Source organism: Megalobrama amblycephala, linkage group LG13 (assembly GCF_018812025.1).
Source record: "Megalobrama amblycephala isolate DHTTF-2021 linkage group LG13, ASM1881202v1, whole genome shotgun sequence".
Taxonomy (NCBI): domain Eukaryota; kingdom Metazoa; phylum Chordata; class Actinopteri; order Cypriniformes; family Xenocyprididae; genus Megalobrama; species Megalobrama amblycephala.
In genome coordinates, this window is record NC_063056.1 from 25,904,282 (window position 1) to 25,918,090 (window position 13,809).

At 35.7% G+C, this 13,809-nt stretch overlaps 1 protein-coding gene across 2 annotated transcripts in view; it reads right to left on the bottom strand.

Annotated features, from left to right (window-relative positions):
* alg2 (ALG2 alpha-1,3/1,6-mannosyltransferase) overlaps positions 1–13,429 on the bottom strand; it is an 83,511-nt gene extending 70,082 nt beyond the window's left edge. The window contains exons 1-4 of one of the 2 annotated variants that reach the window (XM_048153292.1): positions 12,383–13,429; positions 10,846–10,945; positions 10,662–10,714; positions 10,376–10,517 (exon numbers count right to left, since the gene is read on the bottom strand). The gene's annotated coding sequence lies outside the window, so the exon portion shown is untranslated. Of the gene's footprint in view, positions 1–10,375; positions 10,518–10,661; positions 10,715–10,845 lie in introns of both variants that reach the window. The other variant, XM_048153291.1, reaches the window with a different exon arrangement.
* Positions 13,430–13,809: the final 380 nt, after the last annotated feature.

The window sequence follows — 13,809 nt, forward strand, 5'->3', positions numbered from 1 at the left end:
TAAAAGCTGATGGACATTCATAGTATTGCTTGGGTGATTTGAATACTGTTTCTGTTAATAGTGCAGATAGAGCTCTGTTACGTAGGTTGTGGTTTGAGTGTAATGATCACAATACGCCTCTGGCCATTCGACCTGGATATTGAAAATAAATAGGCAAACAAATATAGTTACTGACAAATATAGATTCAATAGTTATTTATGGAATTCTGTTTCCATTTCAGAGTAAAAAATAAAACGGACAAAAGTGAGAAAGTTAAAAGTAAAAAATTGAGTCACAATGTATCACTTTGTGATACAATACATGTGATACAAGTCACAATGTAAGGTATAAATTATAATTATGAGAAATAAAGTCAAATGTGCACTATAAAGTATAAAGAAATAAAGTAGCTGTGAGAAAAGATACAATTTGAGAAGTAGTCAGATTGTGACAAATTCAAAATATGAGATATAAAGTCATAATTGTTTGTTTTTTACTTTAAGGTGGAAACATGCTTCCATAGTTATAAGCTTTTCTTAATGGAAGAAAAATAGGACTTCTGAGCAGATGAACAGATAAGTGGTTGCGTGGAGTTTGACAGTTGGACACGTGCACGCTCAACACCTCGTTTGAATTTTCCAGAGTATACTACAGGTTTAGGTTAGTGGAATGCACCTGTTCAACAGCTCCTGACAGATGAATAGAAATGGCCGTATTTATTCCATTTTCTTCTTTCCTTCTCTGATAACATATTATATTTGGTGCTGCATTGACCTAGAATGACAACAATCTATGTGTCTGCTTTCTTCACCCCTTTTTAACCTTTCAGCAGCACTGAGTGCATATGCGAGAAAGAAAGAGAGTGTGTAACTAGATCTTTTTGGCTTCTTATAAACTCTCCTCCATTTGGGAACTTCCATGACCATCAAAGTACTCCACTTGGGGAAAAAAGAGAACAATCTACCCCTGCTTTTTCATTTACACACACACACATACAATGTCTCATACAAGTCTAATACAAATTGCATTCACACAAAAGATGATCTAACAGAATAGAAAAGTAAATGTTAGTCAAACCATGGGTGAATCTAAAACAGTGTTTTACACTCAAGTAATCAAAATCTTGAATTCTTAATTTCTGCATTCTAGCCTCAACGGCATAGCTGTAAGGCATGGTTTTGTCTTCTATACCCTATCTACCCATTAGCTATGCACCCAAACACCAATATGGAGACAGATTTTCTGTGACCATTTAACCCAGCATGCAACACTACTACCTGTAACTTTAACCACCCATGGGCTGCACACTCGACTGGCCCACTGTGTTGAATTCATTCATCAGTCGCCAATCAAAAATGACCCTGACCACAGCGACTTGCCAGCAGCGTTAACAAAACAGTCTGCAGGTACTTCTCTCTTCTCTCTCACTTTGTTCAAATTATTAATGAAACTACATTTTTATTAATATTGTTTCTTAATGAAACCCTTTTTTATCCCAGAAGTATAATAACTGAAGAATAACTGTTGGTGTAACTTAAAAAAGTTGCCTTAATTTTGAGTTCATTGGAATTAAAAAATTTGAGTTAATACAATGAAGGCGATTGGTTTAATCAACAGAAACTCAAAATATATCTGAACTACATTACTTATCTAAGTTGATTTGACAAAAGAAAAAAAAGTTATGATAATAAATCATGAAAATTATATTTTACAGTGTAGGGTTGTAGGCAGTTCAATAGAAAGCCATACATTTTCAGTCAATGAAAATCAGATAAAATCTGCAGGGGAATACAAGAAAAAAAAAAGGAGTAAGATTGAAGTGAAAGTGAAGGAGTGTTGATAAAGGTGCTCATGCGAGATAGAGCAGCTCTTAGCTCTCTTATACCATGTTCTAAACCACTGGAGCCAAATCACAGACAAAAGCCCCACTGTTTCAAACTTCCTGTCTGTGCGGGTATCAGAGCGCCCAGGTTGTGTATGTATGTGTGTGTTTGTGTGTGAGTTACTCTTAAATAAAGGGCATCTATAAGATATGACGTCAATATCATCAAACATAGCAATAATTTAGATAAGCTGGGTTTGATGATATTTACGTCTGTGGTAATAGTTTAACACCTCAGTCAGTTCACTATAAGATACCACCACGTGCATGTGTTCATGCATGGGCTGATCACAGGACAGGTGATATGATTTGTCCTATCAGCCAATCAGGCCTGAGAGTTGTGTGCTAAGGATCCAATCAGGCTGCAGAATCTCAGGAAATAAGAGTTTGACTGCGTCTGGCCTCAAACACCTTCAAGGACTAAACACTTTCAAGGACTAAACACCTTCAAGGACTAAACAAGTCAGTCTGGATGTAACTAGAAGCATGCCAACAATAGATTCTTTACATGCACATTAGTGAGTATGCCTTTGTTATATTTACAGTATATAAACAGTCAATAAATTATAGCCAAACTTGGACAACACTCATGACACTTTATCAATATAAGGTAGATGATGCTCAATAAGCTCAAATGAATTTTGATTAGTACAGTTTGAGCTGTGTGAGAAGTTTGAGAAGTGTCACCACTTGCAATTTTAAGTTCTTTCATTATTATTTATTACACTGTAAACCCTAGTGCTCAAAATACTTAATTGGTTTGAGTAGGACAAACTTAAATTGAACAAATTAGTTCAGTTAAATTAACTGCTATGAGTATTTAGAACTCTCTTTTTCTTTTGAGTTCACAGCACTGACATATTTCAAGTAAACTGAACTGTTTCATTGTTTTGAGTTGTATGAACTAATTTCTTTTAATTTAGACTAACTTAAGTTTAACTGAAACTGGGCTGGGATTTCTATTTCCCAGCATGCTTTGCCCATGGCACTCGAAAGGAACAGTACATGCTAAAATTAAGTGTTATATAATGTTTTTTTGTGCAAGATTAATGGTAAGGGAGATTTAGTAGTGATTAATGTTTTGTTATGCTAATTTAGAAGAGTTTCTGTTAATGTGGGGTTTTAGAGAGTTACCATCATGGTGACATGTTTCAAGATGCTTTACTCATTCAGTATGTGTTATTCCATGCTATTGTTAACATGTTAGCAAATTAGCAAGTTGGCATTTTCTGAATTTCCTAGGGTTTACAATGAAGTAAACAACTCATTTGATTTGAAAGAACTCAAAATAAAAAAGTGAATTAATTAAATATTTTATGTTAATTGCTATCAAAGTGTAATTCAGTACTCTAATTCAGTCGTGAGGAGTTAACATGCATAAGTACTACAAACTCAAAACTTGATAGTTCTGCTCACTTAAAATTGGAAGAAGATTGTGAATATTTGACAGAAAAGAGGAGCAGGAAGGAGAATGGGATGAAGGCTTGGCCTAGATTGGACTCTAACCCAGGTCCGATGTGCATAGCTCCTTAAATGTCACAAGCAACATGCTTTAATAATTCTTTATACATTATAAAAACAATTATATCCAAAGCGTCTCATTTTGCAGTGAACGGATACATTTTATACTTTAATGGGAATCTAAAATAGTACTTTAAGTAGAGCAATAGCTGAATCAAACACACCTTTTTGAGGTGCAAGTTAAAGAAAAGAACTAAAGACAGTATAACTACACACTCACTTAAGTATTTTTATTATTTCTGATGTTTCGGCAAACAAACAGCCTTTCTCAAGGTACAACCTTCTGAACCCTGACAAAGGCTGCTTGTCTGCCGAAATGTCAGAAATAATGAAAAATACTTAGGTGAGTGTGCAGTTATACTCTGTCTAATCTAAAATAGCAGCCATGCACTACTATTACAGGAATGCTAATGCACCATTTTTCATTAAACAACCTGTAGTTTGCCTTCATCTCACATGTATTACTTATCTAAGTGCTTTGAATAAGCATTCAGTGTTGTAATGGAGTCAAATGGGGAAGTCCCTCTCTCTCTAGAGTGAAGATCAGTTCGATTCACACTGTAACCACTGTACTGCGCACTTGGCGGCCATCCAGCTCTCCACTGATCCAGCACTGAGGAACCAATCGTATTACTAAACACAGGAAACGTCAGATAGCGCATTAATTTTTTTCCTCTTAACTTTACATAAATATGTGTTTGGAAGTGTTTGCTGATAATACATAGTATTCTCAGTGTATTATAGATAAAGAGGGCGATGAGCTAATGACCTTCCGTCTTGACACAGAAAGTCTAAATAAAGAGCCTATTGGTTCCCAAAACCTCCAGCAATCACAAGACAGAAGAAGTATAGTGTGTTTGCGTGTGTGTATCTTCCCACAAAACCCGTCTCTGACTTTAAGTTGTCAGTCTTGTATGCAATCACAAACTGTGGGCCATACAACTGTCATATCAAAGCCAGATTGTGATTATTTATGGTCTACTACCTACTTGATAAAACTGCATTTCAATCTCAGGTGTCATTAAGTTCATTAAACATACAGAGCAGTATGCTAGGTGTATTAACCCGGCCCTGACCTTCTTCTATTGGCCTTGTAAAATCAGGAGAGAGTCGCCAGTTTTTCTGTAATGTGGTTTACTGGTGAAAGCAGGCATGGTGGGGGGAACCGATATGCCAGAGTGACGCTTAATGCAATTATTTATTATACAAAAACGTCTCTGTCCAAACATTTAGATAAGACCATCCCCTTTCTACTCTCAAACCAGCACATCTGAATCATATCCTCTTAGAAACACACAAACACACATACACCCCCGGCATACATTCACTCATCAGGCCTATAAATGTAACCATAAGAAATATTACACAAAACAGACACACTTTGTAGCCATGTTGCAGAGCTAACTCGCCACTATTAATGAACATGCTACTGTGTGAACAACATACTAGGCCTTGCTTAAGAATAATCTAGTTACATAATAATACCCACAAAATGTATACATTTTAAAAATATACATTATATGACCTTAAACCTGGAATTAATTTGTTTAATATGTGTACATAGAGTCACAGACTATCTTTACTTTAACTTTTTTGTTCATTATATAGCTTAGTATCTTACTTAGTATAAGTTAGTATCTTATCTAATTTATAAAAAGATACAAAAATATTCATCATGCATTTAAATATTAAAGAAATAAATATTTAAATAGATCCATTGAAATGTAAAAAGGAAATATTCTTGGAGTACAAGACATATGAATAAGGTTCAGAGTATTAAATTCTGAGTTTCTCATTCACTTCAACAATCTCTTGCACTCATTTATACACACAATGTACAAATGTACCACACGTGACGTTAAGCTTGATTGAAAAATCACTGTCAAAACGTTTCAAAAGGTCAACGTCACCTCATAGCCCGCTTTCTGCTAAAGTCAAACTAACTGACATTTTATTGATATGAGAAGACATTCTGATATGAGTCATTCAGACCCAGAATTCAAAATGCTGGAAAACAGGCCGCACCCTGTTCGAAAAAGCAAACAATGAAATATACATTCAATTATTTTAAAAATTTAAAAAAAATCGATTTTGATTCAAACTAATTTAAAGACCAAATTACATTATATTGTTCATAATTCTCACATTGTTACATATGACAGAATTTTGGATTACATATTGACTGAGCTCATTTTGTGACCTACCAAAAAAAAAATCATACTTTGGGCCTATTTATGTCAACACTGATGCCTCTAATTTATAGATTTTTTTATAGATCGATAGGTTTATTTATATCATTATAAAAAAAAAGATTTTATAATTATTTATAATCCTACGCTGTACATCCAATGACTTTAAATGAGGCTGTGTCAAAGGGTTTGGGGAATCCCTGTCTTGACCCTATGAGTCATTTGCTAAATGAAAAGGATGAAAGTATTTGCTGTTTATCTAAATACTAGTATGTCACAACCTCGTAGTGTGTGGGTTTGACAGAATGTGTGTGTGTTTTGAGGCAGACAATGTATCTGAACTACAGCTTCTACTCTTTATAAAGCCTCAAGGCAAACACAGACATTTGTTCAGAATGCAGGTTTTAGGATCACAATAATTGCAGGTAATTTCTTAGTCATTCAACCTGTGCACCCCCCTTCCCTCATTGCATAAAACTGGCAACTGTTATGCAAGAAATACCTTAGTTAAAGGCAACATCCCACACATTCACATTGCTTAGCATCGTGTGTGTCAGAGAAAGAGGGTGTGGCACTGGTTTGGTGTGAAACCTGGCATGAGAGGGTGATTCCCGTAATATGACGAAAACCTCCTGGACCTTATTGGTTAAAAAATGCTGGGGGCAGTTTTTCCTAACCTATTGCTGGGAAATTCACAATGGCACTGACAAGGTAGATCGTCAAAACCCACACAATATATGAATGTGTAAGATTGCAGTTTATGATCATCGAAACTATTCTCACAGCTTTCACCAAAACGGTGAGTAATACGCCCTTTGTGAATGTAAATGTACCATTGAGAGTGACCCCAGATTTAAAGGTGAAGATGCCGCTATGCTGATTCACATGTGACGGAAGGTCAGAAGACATGAGACAAGTTTTCCACTTGATTTCATGGACTTCAAGTACTGCATGTGTCCTTACATTCACAAAGGTGAAAATGTGGGTGTCTGAAAGTACACTACTCCAAACATTGACATAAACGGACCAATTCTGCATCCCTGATTACATAAATGGGTTGCATCTTGAGAAGAAGAGTGAAGGCTACATGAAAAACTCTCAGGCCCTTAAATGTCAAATTTAAGTCATGAAAGCCACAAAAGGCCAAGTGTCATTGTAACTTTACCACAGGGAAGGAGTGTCCTTAGCCATGGAGTGAAGCGGATGGAGAGCTTTTATAAAACAATGGCAAGCCCTATGATAAAAGACAACAGTGTCCAATAAAGAGTTATATTTATGTCATGTAACAACTTGGTGCATTAATATACAATTTTATAAAAAGTTTAATTTAGTCAAAACTTTCACAATCCAATCAGAATTTAGGATCGGAATAATTAATTTTATAAATCTGCTTTCAACGGCAAGCAAACCCAGATTAATTGTTTAAATATTTTTATGCAAATCCCAAATGAAAAAAAAAAAAAAAAAAATCCTCCCACTAGAGGAATACTAGTGCAATTAAAAGTATTTACAAAACATTTTCCATCTCATTCCATGATTCCACATAAATTATAAAAAGATCTTTTAGTTATGTAATAATTAAAAAAAAAAAAAAAAAAAAAAACATTTTCTGTTTTCCACAGTCTTATCAAAAAGGTTTAAATTAAGTCAAACGATCATGATTTGAAGCAATGATTGCTTCAAAACACTTTAGTTTAATAAAAATGTAAGGAGGTCCCAATCATTGTAATAAGCAACTGTTACTGAAAAAAATATTTGGGAAAAGAGGCCCTAAATTACAAATACATTACAAATGAGTAATAACTGATTTGAACTTTTGAGTTGTGAGAACAAGGACATTTTTCATCTACTGTAATAGATGCGTCATTAATCAGTGTATAAATGAAAGTCAATCCCCATTGATAAAGGCAATAAAGAACACCGACGCACTGACATTTTAAACTAACCCTTGCAACATATATCAACAATTTCTCTGTGTGTAGTGTTTATGAGTCTCTATGAGGTGTGCTACAAGTCAAGGTGATGATGACATTCTACAATGAATTGTTATCTTAATAGAGGCTACATCTCTTTTTCTGCACTCACACACTCTCTCTCTCCTTAAACTAAGGCTTGCCTGCCTTGTCTTTCAGGAACTCATTCACCTGGCCAACAGACAACACGCCATGGTCATGGTCCACTCCCCTGAAATGTTCAAAACAAACACGCACACAAAGAAAACTACTATGCATGCATTTCAAGAGGTTTGCACATGGGTATCTCTTAATACGCTCACATGCAAAATACAATACGGCAAAGACTTTAAAATAGCAAATCAACTCTCTATTGCTTACTCATTGGGAAAGCCTCATTCATAAGTTTGGTATGTCAGACAGTGCATTTGTTTCATGTTTAATGTGCCTTCCATTTAATGGCGAGGGTGCAAATAAAAATATATATTTTAAAAACTCTGATAGGACTATCTTTTATAATTTTCAATAATATATGAATACATCTGTTCTGTAAGGGAATGATAATTTTGTATTAAATTTTTGAGGTTATGATAAATCTCAACACAGTGACATTATACTCATGGGATTAAATTTCATTTCAACAGTTGGGAGGGACAATAAACATAAAATTTCTCATAAGCAATTTTTGAAGGGGACAGTTGTAAGCATATGTGTACGCAGAGGAAAGCCTTACTCCACGCGGTCATATTATAATTATTAAATTATCTTGCGTCCTCCACATAGGCCTAGTATTTTAGGTTTCGTCTGGGACAGAGGATGTCTCTTACTTAGATATTCAACTGCAGCAAGCCCACTGATCTCCCACATATTAAGCAAAACTCAACACGACGGTAGATATTAGCCTAATATCAGTTCTCACATGAGCTTATCGCTGTGCTAGTTGTAATGGGTGACCAAAGCACTGTGAGGCAATGTGGGGGGACTCAAAATGTTTCTAAAATGCATTTTTTTTGCCCCGTTTGTATTGTTTTATTTCTAACACAATTATTTTAAGTATATATCATTATATTATTTACAATACACAGCATGGTTTTCAATTATATTTTTAAAGGGGGGACAACCCCCCCTCCCCCCCCAGCGATTTCAGCCTATGATTATACTACAAAATACGTTTGATCAATACTGATCAACAATCAGTCCTCACATGCATGAACCATGAATTTCAGTTCTTGATTTATTAATCTTACAGACTCAATGGCATGCTCACAACAAAAGCAGTCTGCATACTTCACCTCTGAACACCTGCTACACTATCTTTCGGAATTCCTGTACAATTGTTCTGACACCCCACACAGTGGGGGCAACACAAATACTGAGGAGTGGTAAGAGGATGAGATGCACGCATACACCCACATGCTTCACGCACTGTCACAATTCTGTTAAATTTACGGTAAAAAAACTGGTAGGTGTGGTTGCCAGACATTCATTGTAAACAAAACAAATAAGGTTCATTCCTACAGTTCGGTGGAGTTTGGTTTGTTTAAAAAAATGTTTTAATTTTTTTTTTTTATTGACAGACAGACAGATGTACAGACTATAATAGTACAGTGACCAACAATCTAGTAGTTCCATAATTCCAGAAGTGAAATAAAAATGTGTAAATGTATAAGTGTGTGCGTGTCTGTGTGTGTGTGGGTGTGTGTGTGTGTATATGCCCATTTATTACAATTGTCATCACCATTACCACCACTCACCCACCATCACTATTCTTGCATTAGTTAAGTTTTTTTTGTTTGTTTTTTTCCGATGTAATGATTACCATTGTCACACCACTCTCAATGAATCAATTAATTTCAGCTAGTGATATAATATAATTTTTTTTTTTTTATTAAATTATTTTTTTAGTATTGTCAGAGGGAGAAAATGTCTGTATGTCATAAAAACACACTGGTCAAGCTCAGGCTAGTATGACCTAATGATCCTGAGTCCTGAGAACAAATATTTCACATGTGGTCTAGGCAATTTGTCCACCCTGTTACAGGAGATTTTTATAGTGCAATGTGTAAATCGATGGACGTTTTAAACCAATAAAGCCCTACTAACTCGGGAAGAACAACATACTAGCAGAAGATTAACATTTAGGAAGAATTTGTATATAAAATCTATTTTAAAAAAAATCATTTTCATGCCCAGTATTAATTGACACAACAGGGTAGACATGTTATGTTTTACACTATTAGATAAGTCTTCCAAAAGTGAGGAAAAGAGAGAAAAGTTTATGACTGATCCTTACTTTTTTTCTTGGAGTCACTATCCCTTCAAGGAAATGATGTCACTGATGTCATGTGATTTAATATGCTTGAGATTTTAAAGGGCAAGTAGCACCAATAAAAGGGTGGAGATTAAGATAAACTATTTTAATGGTTTTACAAAATATGTATCACAATAAACAGTATTTTATGTCAAAGAAAATAAGTAAATAAAAGAAAAATACCATGTGGCATGAAAGTTGATTAACATTTTGTGTAAAATATGAGGTATTGTTTCATGGCGATATAAAATACACCAAACTGTAGGAATGACCTGATGACAGCATTAAAGAAAGGGTGGCATTTTTGGCGCCTTTATATTTTATGTCTTTAACATATGTCATTAATGTTACAATACCAAACCTAAACTAGTAAAAACAGCTTAATTCTGCTTTAAACTGTTCCATTCATGCTTGGGTTTTACACAAACAACCCCACTGTCACAAAAATACCACAAAATGGAGTTCATAAGACAAGTTAATGAGGAACATGTTCATCCAGCCAATCAACATCAGAAGACACATATATAAACCACCACTTACCTTAGTCCTGCGACTGTTTTCCGGAATCCTTCCACCACCCCAACCCCAACTTCTCTGCTGGTTTTTCTTTAACCAAGCCGAGTTTCAGGTCAAGTCGCTAGATCGAGCCCTCCAAGGACAGCAAGTCAAATATGTTTATTTCCTATTCAATTCAAATATTATATGAACATGTGAATTCATGAATTATCCTTTAACTACTGAGCAAAATAGCATTCACAGGATTCTAGTTTCCACTATTAAAAGGATAATTGACTAAAAAATTAAAATTCAGTCATTATTTACTCACAGTTGTGTTTGTGCTTGTCCATATGTTGGCAGTGAATGGTGACCACCTCCGAGCTTTAAAAAAAGATGCAAAAGTATCATAAAATGCCACTCCTGCTGAATATTCTAAGTATTCTGAAGGCACATGACAGGATTTAGCAAGAAACAAATCAAAATGTAATCTATAATTTAGCAAATATCTTGACCTTGGCCATTGCTCTCCTGTTCATTGGAGAGCCTGAGAGGCAAGCAACATTTCCAGCCAATGTGCTCAGTAAAAGCATGTGCGTTTCATTTTTGGGAAATCTACACAGAAAAAGTATAACTTCTATTAACACAGTAATGTCCATGGGTTTATAGAAGAAAAGTAAAATAACATTTGTATATCCACTCCTAGAAGCTTCCCTTTTCTGCTAAGTAGATTAGTATAGTCACATCACATACATGGACATACAAACATATAAAATTACACTTCACACTTAATTAAAAAAACAAACAAAAAAAAACGTCTTTAAGGATTTCACTCACATCCAGGTCATTGCTTGTGTAATCAACATACATAAGTACAAACGCCCACTCACAAACACAAGCAAAACTAACAAATAGTTTTTACCACGCATGACCTTTAAGCTTGTCAACCAGTGATATGCTTGAAATAACAATTAAATAACACTCAGTTGCTGCACAGCTACCTGTTTCACGTATGAATATGTGAATATATGCCCACAATGCAAATTACAATCACAACATTCTTGCTAGTTAATGTGTGGTTTAAGATAAGACAATAATAATGGTCGTCACTACTGGACTTTGCTAATAGCATTATCTTAAATGATTGTAGTCATCACATGACTATTATCACATTCATCTCAGCCCAGGAAAGCAGTCTTCCTTTGTGATGAGTCACTGCTGTAAAAGCCATTGGATATGTCACTCATAGATGTATCCATTATACAATCACTGCCGGAAAACGTGGGAGTTTAAACTTGAAATTCACTGTCTTTCTATTGTAAAGAGCAAAGTTCAAGACCTTTGTAAATGTGCTGATTATTCATAATATTCAGTTACTATTTGTGTATTTGTTCATGTGAAATAATAAAATTTGGGCCTACTATTCATTAGAAGTACTATAGGAAGGATATTCTCCGGATTCTAATTTTAAACCTTTCCTGACCTTATGGTTTCAGTTCACTGTTCTAATCAGATCGAGGGAGTGTGACCTTATAAATAAAAAGCCCCCACTAAAGCAGCCATCCTCATTCAGATCGATACGAGTAACATAAAAAGGTGTTTAAGTGTGACTGCATTGACTTTAAAATGAAAAAGCATGTGAATTTCTGTTGTAATAAACATAATATACAGATGTTGTGGTTAGTGCAGAGCCTATTGAAAATATGGATAAAGTCATATTGTAATAATGTGCTTACTAGTCACAGTCGGGAGCCATTTTTTTTTTTTCTTGAGACCAGTGACAATGTAAAAAACGTAAATGTCTGAGAGTTGTGCCTTTATCAAGACAGAACATCCCTTTAGGGTCATTTATAATTACAGGATTGGTTCTTGTAATTTAAAAAAAAATAGACTTTTTTTTCCAAGACTTTTTTCTGGGACTGAAAATCACAATTTTAAAATTACAATATATTTGCTTTTTTTTTTTTTTTAAGAGATGTTTTCCCAAATATGGGGCTTTTATGACACTCACATTGACTTCTGTTTTGTTTTCTGCTTGCACATAAGTCATACCTGTAAATACTGAGCCAGTTTGTAGTTCTTTAAAAGGTGGGCTATGTCATTTAACCAGTTGTCTCTAAACACTAAAAGCAGAACTTGTCTTGTCACAAACGAGGCTAATATCACTTGACCCGGTTTACCCGCTCCCTCTTTAAGCGTCTAAAGAGGCGGGGGAAGGTCACGGAGAGGGGATTCCCCGTGACGGCAAAGCAAGGAGCGAGTTTCCCTCCGCGCGCGCACCCTTTCCATACCTAGCCCCAGGTCTCGCGACGCGGAACATGTTCCCCTCAACTACAGACCACCACCTGATGTACTACTGGACTTCTTGAAGTTGGGAAATGGGCAAAATATAAACGAAAGTTTGTATTTTGGCAAACATAAATACATAAATATAACAAGGCAATTGCTCGCTACAATATATCTTTATCCAGGCATTTATATGGTTTATTTACAGATATGGACCTGATGCCTGTGCTTAGCAAGAACCGCCTTATTTACAACTTCTTTGCAACAGCTTTTCGTGAGCTGTGGAAGAAAAATTACCTGTGGTCTTTTACCGACTATTCCTGCTACTCAATTGACAATGCATCGGTTAACGATATAAGAAAAATTCTTAGCGATATTTTGTCGCGAGACTTAGCTTAGTACGAACTGTCCCTTTTTAAACGGTTGCCTTTCTATATACAAAAACATTTAGCACAACAGCCGAAACCTGTTTAGTGTCCTCGGGACGTCCGAACTTATACTGTCCAGCTTTTCCGGAGAGCCAAAGCGAGTTAAACAACATGGTTAGAATTGAGAGACCTGCGAAAAGAGCTTCATTTTCAGCCAACGGGCAGCGAAATTACCCGAGGCTATCGGTTCTCTACTTTCTCCCATTACAGTATGGGGATATCATAAGGTTGTTCCCTGGTAAGTGGTAACGGGGACACGCTTCCGCTAAAAATACCTGTCTACGACTATATTTGGATTGGCTGGAACACAATCAAATGTCTAAAATAAACGGACCCGCCCCGGCGCAATGAATGAAGGATCTGCTATCTCACACCCCGTGCCACCCGCTGCTAAATTTAGTAACATCGCTTGCGTCAATCACGCGCCTCAGTGCGTCAAGTCCTCACCCCGCCTCCGAGAGCTGATCATTGGCCAGAATTAGAACGTGGCCAAGAAATTACGCGTCTTGTGATTGGCTGTTGATGTTGTTTTTTTAAGTATGGTGTACGCTAGCTATATTTAATCATCTGTTTAGTGAGCACGGCGGAGGCACTCTAGGGTTTTAAATCAACACAAACTCAGTCTTATAATTTATACTTGATTATTTTATTATATTTTTGTTTGCATTGGGGTAAAGTGACATTTAGTGCAGTAACAAAAAGGGCTTTTCTATCTAGTCTGCTTGTTAAGTGGAAGTCTGCCTAATATTTTTAGGAGAAAGTTCA